Below are 11367 nucleotides of genomic sequence, written 5' to 3'. Positions count from 1 at the left end.
GAACTTCTGACTCACAAAAATAGTGAGATAATAAATTCATTTTTTCCAAGTTACTGAATTTGTGATAATTTGTTTTGCATAAATAGAATATGAATATATCATCTCACTTTGAATAAAATAACACTTCTATTCCCTGGCCTAAAATGCTGCATAGAATCCTAGGTCTCTGACCCCATCTCCTATCAGTTTCCCTGCTACTCATATAACCATGATTATTTGTTCTTTTTGGTATTGCTCGAGGAAAATCCTCTTCTCTTTTTGCAGAGGTCTATTGTCTTTTGGCTTTAAGCCTCACTTCCTCATTTAGTCATATCGCTTACACATTTAGTCATATCACTACACAAAAATTTTAGCCTTCAAGAATCTTTTCCCTACATCTCTCATTCTATCTCCTTACCTTCCATTAGTTTGCCTTTAGCACTGAAAATGCCTTGTTATGTTATAATGTTACCTTTTTATCTCACCTTTCTACTGTCCTGTCTATTTAATTGGAGTAAGGGTGGTATTTTTCCCCCTAATTTATCTCTAACACTTAGAATAGTGCTGCCTCAGACATATTGTGTTTTCAATAAATATTTGCTGGGAGAAAGAGCATACTGAAGGTGGCAGGACTCAGCAGGCAGATGATAGAATGAGCCCCTGTGGAGGCTGGTCACTCAGCGTGCTAGACTTGGGGAAAGAGAGTTCTTGTGGTCAGTATTGGGGACCCAGGAAGGCAATCATCCTAGTGTCACAGGTGGCAAAAGACCAGCGCTTGACTTTGCAATTGTGAACTTGGGTACTCAAGAGTGATGTCAGCTTCCCCAGAGACCAAATGGAAGACTTTCCTTGGCCACACTATCTCAGGAGTCCTGGTGCTATTCAAACAAGGCAGGACACCATGATCAATGAATGGTTTTGGGTTCCTCATTGACTACTTCTAACAAACAGACTTTATTTGCAGAAATAAAGAGATAATGGCATTCACTGTACCTTAGGGGCATGGGAAAATTCAGACCCTGTCCAAGGCCTAAGGGTCATTGCACCCAATGTTTGATTTTCACTCAAAAGAGAATCTTTGGTAGTATGAAAAGGAAATATGACAAGGCAATCATCATGCAGAGGTTTAATGGCTGGACTTTCTATCTTCCGCATGCAGGATGGTACACTTAGAATTTGACATGGAGGTGACAAGCAGCAGTAAGCTGTATGGATGAAGAGCTTGTGCTCTGTGTTGAGGAGGCTTGTGTTTCATCCAGTTACAACTGCTGCTTACATGATGTGGCAGGCTTGCCCTCAGGAGGCTCACTGATGTTCTGTAGGCCACTGTACTTAGTGTCCACTTCCACACAGTGTACACATCCATCTTTCTTCTCTGTGCATTTATTTATCATTCTATAAAATGGACATGTGATAGCAGCTACTTCAAAAAGGTCAAAAGTAGATTAAATTAGGTGACATATGAAGTCCTTAGTGGTTAATGAAAATTGGCTATGGTTATTAATGGCATTGGTTAGTTAACTAATTAGACTCCCTCAAGCAAGTCTCTATACCTCCATAGATCTACTCTGAAATGTTCAAGAGACAGAGCCAACTATTTCAGATAGCTTGGGTTGGAAATTGCAGAAGATCTCTTCTTTGCTTTAATCTTGTACCATTCTTAACTGTATTTCCAGGCCATCAAGGTGACACACGCAAGCTGTTGATAGTTCCGTCATGATGTACACATATACACACACACTGAATGTCAATCAGACATTCCCTGAGAAACACTAGGCCTCAGAAAATAGTCTCCTCTGTGTTTGACAAAATCATCTCTTTTCTAGATTGATACCTTAAAAGACTTGACCTTCATCCTCAAGCCAGCTGAGATTACTAAACCTTACAGCAAAGTTTCGATAGGACATAAAAAAATCTTTTTGTTTGGCTTATATTTTGGGGGCTGAAATAGAAGATTAAATGTTCAAGTTATACTATTCCAGAAATGAGTTGAAAATGGGGAACTTTTCATTTTCCACATGGTGGTCTTGTTTTTGTAAACTAAAAGTATCTGTAACATCCTTATACCAAAGATTCAATGCAATGAAAGTAATAAAACAGAATGAGAATGGCCCAGAATCCAAGTGCTATCTTTCCTATATAACAAGGAATACAGAATCATCATAACATTTTAATGTCCCACACATTATAGAAGGAAAGCACCCCGTGTGCTCAGAGACTGGGGTGGATTTCAGCCTAGCCTTGAACAATGTGAGTCAGGTGTCCTACGAGAGCTGCCCCAAACGGCTGAGGAAGTTACCTGCATTTACCCAGGTTCCTGTGAGGGATCAGATCTGCTCTGTATGAGGCCAGCACTCATACAGGATATTTATGGGCAAGAATCAATCAGTGATCTCCAAGTTCGGAACTTTCAAAATAGGAAAAACATTCTTGCCTGTCTGCCAGTGGACACTGCACATCCATCTGTGACCATTAAACCAGCATCCCACACCAAGGAGAACATTTTAAACAGACAATTTTCTATATTGCTAACTAGTGGAAGCATAGCATTTAGATCTTCCAAGACCCAGAGATTCCAATTATACTGAAGAACACTGCACAATGCCTTGGTGCCCCATGGGGGTGGGGGCACTGACTAAGCATTTACTGTGATAATTCATCGAAACCAGTGAATTGGTATGCATGTAAAGAACTGCATTTGAGACACAGACACAACTATTAAGCCACAATTATATGCTAGTCACTGTCCAAACCTTTTCACATATGTGGTTTTACCTACCTCCATGAAGTGAGTACTGCTATTTTTATTTTGCATGTAATGATACTGAAGCTCCAAATGTTATCTAAAATATGATTTTGGCACGCAAGTTTAGTTTGGATTTGAATTCATGTCTCTATCTCAAGACCAGTATTCTCTGTATAAACTACCTCTTAGTCTCTTTGGGCTGCTACAACAAAATACCATAAACTGGGTAGCTGTATAAATCCACAGAGATTTACAGTTCTGGGAGCTGAAAAGTTCAAGATCAAGGCACCATAATTTTAGTATTTGGTGAGGACCTGCTTTCTCATAAATGGCGCCATTTGGCAGTATCCTCACAGAATGGAAGGAGGTAAGAGGGCTAGACGGGACCACTTTATAAGGGCATTAATCTCATTTATGTGTGCTCCACCCTTACGCCTACTCACTTCCTAAAGAGTTCCTGCCTCCTGAGTTCACTCTGGGGTTAAGATTCAACATTATGAGTTTTGAGGGACACAAAAATTTAAATCATAGCAAATCACTTTGAGAATCATAGTATCATTGAAAGAGAACATGTTTAGGAAACCAATTTTAGAGGCAGAGGAGATATGAAATTTTATTTCTGGGGTGGGGATTTAGCTCAGTGGTTCCACCGCCTGCCTCGCAAGCGCAAGGTCCCAAGTTTGATCCCTGATACCAAAAAAACCCCTGAAATTTTATTTCAAAAATTGCTGGCCTTGTTAAGTACAAGAAAATAAGTGGAGATATTTGATATAAATATTTTTCCCTGAAATAAGATGCAGCTTGTTTTGCGCTCAGTTAAAGTTCTTTGTGTTTTACGTATTTTGTGTTCATCTTTGAGTGTTTTTTCCCTCCTTTGTTATTTTAAACTTCAGCATCACCAAATTTTATTAGAGTCTACTTTTTGATTTGGGATAACTTTTACACAACCTTTCAAATGCTAGATATGAAATAAAATACGTACAACTGAGAAGCTTTTGGTGTCAGCCCAGGCTGCAGCCTCTGAGAAGTGTGGGTGGTGTGGAGCAGGACTCTTTCACAGGCATGCTGACACGGCGAAAACAAACACGACTCATGACTCCTTCTGACTGGTAATTTCTCTGCTTTGTTTGGTTCCTCATCTGCACAAGTCTCCCTCTCCACCAGAGGCTTTTGAATCCAATGAAGAATGACAAGAGAAAAGAGTGCATTTTGGGTTACAAAGTTTGATTTTTCTAGTCCATTGATTTATGATGCAGTGTAGATTCCATATAGGCTATAATTAAACATCAATCAATAGTCACTGCAAATCTTTAGGCCTATGTTTTCAGTGATGAGCTACTTTAGACTAGTTTTTGAACATCTCCTACTTTTGGATTTTAACTTCGGTAAAATAAAAAATTTGAAAAGCATATAGCACAAAGTTTACATAAGTAAAGGAGGAACTAAGTGACCTGTTTGCTTGATTACACTTTTAGAGAACTTATTCTTAAAGTGTGTAGGAGTTGGGATATGGGGCAGGGTTAACAGAGTTTGGGTGCTACCTCTACCACTTATTAGCTCTGTTAACCTAAGTCACTTAAATTCTCTGTACTTCCAGTTTCCCACCTATGAAATAGACATAATAATATTTTAGAGTTTTCTTTGTTAGCACTATATTTTATCAAAAGTTGTGACCAGAAATTGAAAATATAAGCCTGAGCCCTTCTGAGTTTGGTTGTTGAAAGATCTTATATTTAAAAAATTTTCTATGTTCCTGTGAGTCTTTCATCTAGTGCTTTCCCAACTATGAGTAAGAGCCAGAGAAAAAATCCCTATTAACAGTCAGAGATGATATTTAGGAAAAACTTTGTTATGAAAAAAATTTGAATCTTACTTGGGGGTGTCGGGTGAATTTTAAGTCACCCTGGCTATAAAAGAGTATAGATAAACGATTTCCAGAAAATCTGATTTCTTTGGTGTGATGTACAGTGTTTGTTATGAACTATCCATGTGAAATTGAGAAGTGATTTAAATATCAGCTAAATTCCCACAAGGTGTTTTTATTAGACAAGAGGACCATTACCTTTTAGATAGCATTTCAGATGTAATTTCAGGTTAATCTCTTGAAGATGAAATTCAAATATATCTTTACTTTAGGAGGTCAAAGGTAATGGTCAAGTTGAAAATTATTGTTGATTTGGTCAAGCTATTGATGAACGCATACTGGGAAATATCTATTAATTTAGTAGTATGCTTAGCACTCCAGCTTCCTATGGATCCCCAGCTGGAACCAAGCACTGTTGTGTCCTGTCTCGCACAGACAAGCAAATAGGAATAGGCCTAGAGGTAGAGAGATAGATTACATGACAATCATAGCCAGGGACTTTAAAACCCCACTTTCAGCAATGAGAAGATCATCTAGATAGAAAATGAACTAAAATACAACATAGTTAAATTGTACCCTTGACAAAATGGACTTACAAACAGTCTGTTCAACAACTGCGAAGTACACAATCTTGTCATCAGTGCATGGAACAGTCTCTAGGATAGATCATATGCGAGGTCACAAAACAAGCCTGAACAAAAATTTTAAAATTGAAATTATATCAAGTACGTATATGTTCTACCACAAGGCAATACAACTAGAGATCAACAGAAAGAAAAACTTTGAAAACTAACAAAATACATTGAAATTAAAAAACTTGTTTTCGAACTGATGGCTCAACTGAAAAATCAAGAGAGACATTTAAAAATTTTCCTGAAACAAGTGAAAATGTAGATGCAACTTACCAAGCCTATGAGATACAGTGAAAGCAGTGATAAAAGGGAAGTTTATAGAATCAACACTTATATCCAAAGAGCAGACAGATCTCAAATAAACAATGTATCACTCTTTTCAAGCAGAAAACAAGAACAAAAGCCAAAATTAGAAGGAAAAAATAATAAAGATCTCAGTAGAAGTAAATACAAGAGCTAAAAATGCAAATGATCAATGAAACAAAAAACTACTTCTGCACAAAGATACATAAAATTGAGAAATCCTTCACTAGCCTAAGAAAAATAGAGGGAAGACTCTAAATAAAATCAGAAATAAAAAGAAGACAGAACAATGGACACCACAGAAACACAAAGAATCATCAGAGGTTATTATGAACAACTAGATGCCAAAAAATTTGGTGACCTAAATTAAATAGGAAATTTTTGAACACATTTACCTTACCAGTATTGTGTCATGAAGACATTTTAAAAAATCTGGATAGACTACTAACAAGTAATAGAATTGAATCAGTGGTAAAAAGTATAAAAATAGTTCACTCAAACTGGATGATCTGAACACTGCCTACCTCTGGCCATTCTTTTGTATCACAGTGATTCATTGGCAAAGAGCTTCCCATTATGTGTGAAATGACACAATCTCCTTCTTCTGCTCTTGTACCCATTGTGGTAGTAAATACATCTTTGCTGTGAGATGTGTTAACTTCATGATACTACAACAAAGTATCTGAGAAATTTATTATATGGAGAAAAATTTTCTTTTGGCTTATGGCACCAGGGCTTCTTGTCCAAGATTGTGTTGCTCAACGGCTTTAGGTCTCTGCAAGGGTGGCATACCATGCCAGGACTATGTGGTAGGCACAGTTGCTTATATCATGAGCCAAGAAGCAGAAGAGAGATTCAGAAGGTGGCTGAGGTCCCACAGTCTCCTTTGAAGGCATGCCCCCAGTGACCTAAGGATCCCTCACTAGGCCCACTAACTTCGTAGCATCTCTTAATAGGAACCAAGTCTTTAAGCTATGGAGCTTTGAGAGACAATACCCCTGTTCAACTATAGTAGATTTTTTTAAATGTTGATTAACAGATATCTTGGAAACTTTGAAAGAAGGGATGAGGCAAATGCAGGGGAGGATTAGAGAAGAGCAAGTATTTTAAAAGGAAGCAACTGAAGTCTGATTTAAACATTTACTTCTTGACAGTTTATACCTTGGTCTTGAACCCAAGCTTTCATTATTTACCTAAACAGTTATATTATTTAATAATTATGTAGCATTTAATTTGTGCAAAGCAGTGTTCCAAGTGCTTGAAAACATGTCGCTTAAATGCTGCTGTGTTGCATAACAGAGCTATCTTCCATGTTCCTGTTCCGTCATGTTACCATACTCATTAGGCAAAAATACTATACCTCTTGGAAATCTTGTGGTGGAGAGGAATGAGTAGTTTAAACCTTGAGATGATGTCATCACAAATTAAGAACTTCTAGAGATACCTGTTGTAAAACTCTTGCTTTTTCATTTATTTTTCCATTAATTCATTCAGTATTTAATAAGAACCTTCTCTGCATGAGGAGCTGTGCTACCGTTTGGACAGATACCTGCACCTCGGGTTCTCTGTGCCTGAACTTGACCATCCTTCCCCTGTTGGTGTTCACTGCTATATATGTCTCCCTGTTTTAGATAAACCTCTTCACAGCCACCTAAGTAATTTGTCATAAAAAATGCATTTGATATTCCAGACTCCTTACTTTTGTCTGTGAGACCACTTGCTATGTGTCTGTAGCTTTGCTTGTTTCCCTAAAAGCTAAATGCCAATCTCCTTCTGCACAGACCCCATCCCCAGCCGTCTGAAATCCCCACAGGAGTACATCCTCGGAAGTGCCCTCTTCTTTCACTGCTCCTCTCTTGACATTGGCTCTTTCTCTACTTTTCTTTTTTATCGCTCACAGGACAAGAGACTCCACTTAATCCTTTTTAAAAAAACACATTTATTTCATCCAGTTTCACTATAGAGATGTTATATATTTAAACTATTGGAATAAAGGAATGGGGTCAAGGGAGCAGATGCCACAACCCCAGGTTGCAGGACAAGTAATAGAAAGTGAAAGCTACGAGCAGCTACTAGTATCCTGTAAGACCCTTTACTATTTGTGAAATTGCTCGGTAGCTCATCACTGAGCTAGTGACCACAAACATGGTCAATCAGGTGGGTTTAATGAGAAAAGCCAGGGTACAGATGTTCAGGTCTTTGCCGTAGGTGGCCCAGGTCCAATCATTCTTAAGGACCAAATGCTTCATTCTATCAGGAAACTAATTTTGCAGAATTGGCCACTATCTCCTCTAAACTCCCATATTGTTTTGTGCATATGCTTGTTTTCCCATTTGTATCATATTTTACATGTTTGCAAGTTCCTGATTAGGCTCTGAGCTTCTTGAGTTCACAAATTGTATCATCTCCATTATAGTTTCATCAGCACTCTGCAAAGAAAAGATCACCCACCAAACAACAGAAATTAAAATACTTAGACTTGATCTTAGCCAAAAGGGCCAAGAAGTAATATAAATTAAAATACTTATAAATGAACCCAATAAAAATGTTCAGACAATACGTATATGAATATTCCCCTAAAGAATGTGAAATAAGCCTGAAATAAATAAGCCATACACTGTTTTGAATAAGAAAAAATTCTAACTGAAAGCTTTTTGCAAATTAAAGAATAAATTCATTTATGTCTCAATTAAAATATCAAAACACTTTTAAAAACTTGACAAAATCAGACAAAAATCAACACGTGAGAATGTTTTAGAACATTCTAATACAGAAAAATATTGAATCATTTTTATTGATTTAAAACTTATGGAGTCACACTAAAATAATTTTATAATAGTGAATACACAGGTCAAGAAAACTGAATGAAAGAAACAGATTCATAAAGTCTACCAAGTATTTGGTAAAGTATTTAAAATTACTGAGGAAATGATACACTATACAGAAAGTTCATTTGACTAGTTCTTTTAGAAAGAAAGTAAAGTTGAATGCCTATTGAGCACTTTATTCTAAAATAAGTATCAGAAAAATAAGTATTTAAATATAAAAAATTCTAAAGGCATCAGAAAAAATTTGTTTTATTTTATTTTTTATAGGAAGTTTTAGCTCTGGTCTTCAATTGCACAGTAGGATGACTATAGTTAACAATAATATATATTTTATTTTTCCAAAACTGCAGTAGAAAAGACTTATTCTAATTCATATGCCAAGTGGGAAAATCATAAATTGGAGAATTTTAACTTTTGTATTGCAAAACTCTCACAATGTAAAAAAAAAAAATGACAATTGTGAAAAACATTCACAAAATATAAAATATATTCCAGATGAATGTCATATTTCCTTAATACACAAAGAAGTCTACAAAAACAAAAATGAGCAAACACTTATAGCAATATTTTACTCAAAAAAATTCTGAATAGCAAAAAACCAGGCATGTAGGATGCTATCACAAACTATGCAAATGATGAGACATTTTATTGATACATTTTGGTATACAATATAATGACATTAATCATTGGAAATTTGCACCTTTACATAATCTCTCTTGGTTCTTATTTTTCCCCCTTCCCCTGCCCTCCCTTCAATCCCTTCATCCCTCCTTACTTACAAAGACTTTGTTTCCATTTTTTCATTTTCTCATATTAATTCCATTCCCTTCTTTCCTTTCCCCTACCCCTCCCACTTCCCCTTCCCATTTGCCCCTTTTCTTCCTATTTCACATTATCTATTATACCTTTTAGTCCTCATTACACTTTCAATTTCTCACATTAGAGAAATTATTCAGTATTTACACATGTGTGTCCTGTTTATTTCACTTAAGAGTATCACCTCAGTGTGCACCCATTTAGCTATAAATATCTCTAATTTCTCATTTTTTATGGCTGAGTACTGCTCCATTTTATTTTTAAAAACCACATTTTCTTGATCCAGTCTCCAGTTGATGGGCATTTGGGCTGTTTCCAAGTTTTAGCTATTACAAATTGTGCTGCTATGAACATAGGTGCACATATATCACTGTGGTATGATTCTTTTCATTCTTTGGGGAAGATACCCAGCAGGGGAATAGCTGGGTCAAATGGGACTTCCAGTCCTAGTTCTTTGAGGTATCTCCATACTGATATCCACAGTGGTTGCACCAGTCTACACTCCCACCAGCAGTGGAGCAGGGTTCCTCTTTCCCCACACCCTGGCCAGCATTTGTTATTGGTTGATTTCATGATAGCAGCCTTTCTTTCTGGGTGAGGTAGAATCTCAGGGTTGTTCTCATTTGCATCTCTCGAATGCCAGTGATGTTGAACATTTTTTCTTATGCTTATTTGCTATTTCCACTTCTTTGTCTGAGAAGTGTCTGTTCATTTCAGATGCCCATTTTGGATTGGGTCTTTAAATTTGGGAGGTCTGATTTTTTAAGTTCTTTATAGATTCAAGATAGTAGACCTTTGTCTGAGGAACAGCAGGTGAAGATTTTTTCCCACATTATGGGTTGTCTCTTCACACTGCTGGTGGTTTCCCTTGTTGTGCAGAAGCTTTTTAATAAGAAGAGATCCCACTTGTTGATTGTGCTAGTTCATGGGCAACTGAGGTTTTGTTCATAAAATCTTTTCCTACACCAATGTCTTCAAGAGTTCTACCTAACATCTGCTCTGGCCGATTCAGCGTTCCTAGTTTAATATTTAGATCTTTAATCCATTTCCATTTTAATTTAGTGCATGGTGAGAGATATAGGTCTAGTTTTAATCCTTGGGAGGTTGACGCCCAGTTTTTCCAGCACCAATTATTAAAGAGGCCATCTTTCCTCCAGTGAGGGTGTTTGGCTCCTTTATCAAAGATGAGGTGGCTGCATGAGTCTGGAGTTGTTTCTGCATCTTCTAATCTGTTCCACTGGTACTCAGGTCTGTTTCTTTGCCAGTACCATGCTGTTTTTATCACAGTAGCTTTGCAGTATAGTTCCATATTGGGAATTGATACCCCCTGCCATGGCTCTGATGCCTAGAATTGCTTTTGCTATTCTGGGTCTCTTGTTCCAAATGAATTTTTGGATTGTTTTCTCAAGGTCCATGAAATATGCTTCTGGGATTTCAATTGGGATTGCATTGAATCTATATAGCAATTTTGGAAGTATGGCCATTTTCACTATGTTGATCCTTCCTACCCAGGATCAAGGGATGTCTTTCCATTTTGTGATATCCCCTTCAATATCTTTTTTCAAAGTGCTATAGTTTTCAGAGAAGAGGTCTTTGATTTCTTGTGTTAGGTTGATTCCTAGGGATTTCAGTTTTTTGGATGTTATTGTGGAAGGAATTGCTTGTCCTACTTCTCTCTCGGTGACTCTGTTGTTGTGAAGAGGAAAGCTATTGATTTTTTGTGTGTTGACTTTGTATCCAGCTACTTTACTGAATTTGGTTATTATGTCTAGAAGGCTTTTGGTGTAGTTCTTGTGGTCTTCTATAGAGAGTATCATGTTATCTGCAAATAATGACAATTTGGCTTCTTCATTTCCTATTTTTATTTCTTTTATTTCTTTCTCTTGTCTAATTGCTGTGACTAGTGTTTCCAAAACTATATTGAACAGAAGTAGTGATAGTGGACATTTTTGTCTTGTTCCTGATTTTAGTGTGAAGGATTTCAGTTTTTGACCATTTAGTATAATATTGGCTGTTAGTTTTTCATAGATGACTTTTATCAGATTTAGGTAGAGACCATCTATTCACATTTTTTGTAAGGTTTTTTATCATAGATGCATGTTGGATTTTGTCAAATGCTTTTTCTGCATCTATGGAGATGATCATAGGGTTTTTGTCCTTGTCTCTATTGATATAGTGTGTTACATTTATTGATTTGCA

Source organism: Heterocephalus glaber, unplaced genomic scaffold (assembly GCF_053883595.1).
Source record: "Heterocephalus glaber isolate CG9 unplaced genomic scaffold, H.glaber_assembly_v1.0 deba00001577, whole genome shotgun sequence".
NCBI classification, from domain to species: domain Eukaryota; kingdom Metazoa; phylum Chordata; class Mammalia; order Rodentia; family Bathyergidae; genus Heterocephalus; species Heterocephalus glaber.
This window is presented reverse-complemented; position numbering follows the sequence as displayed.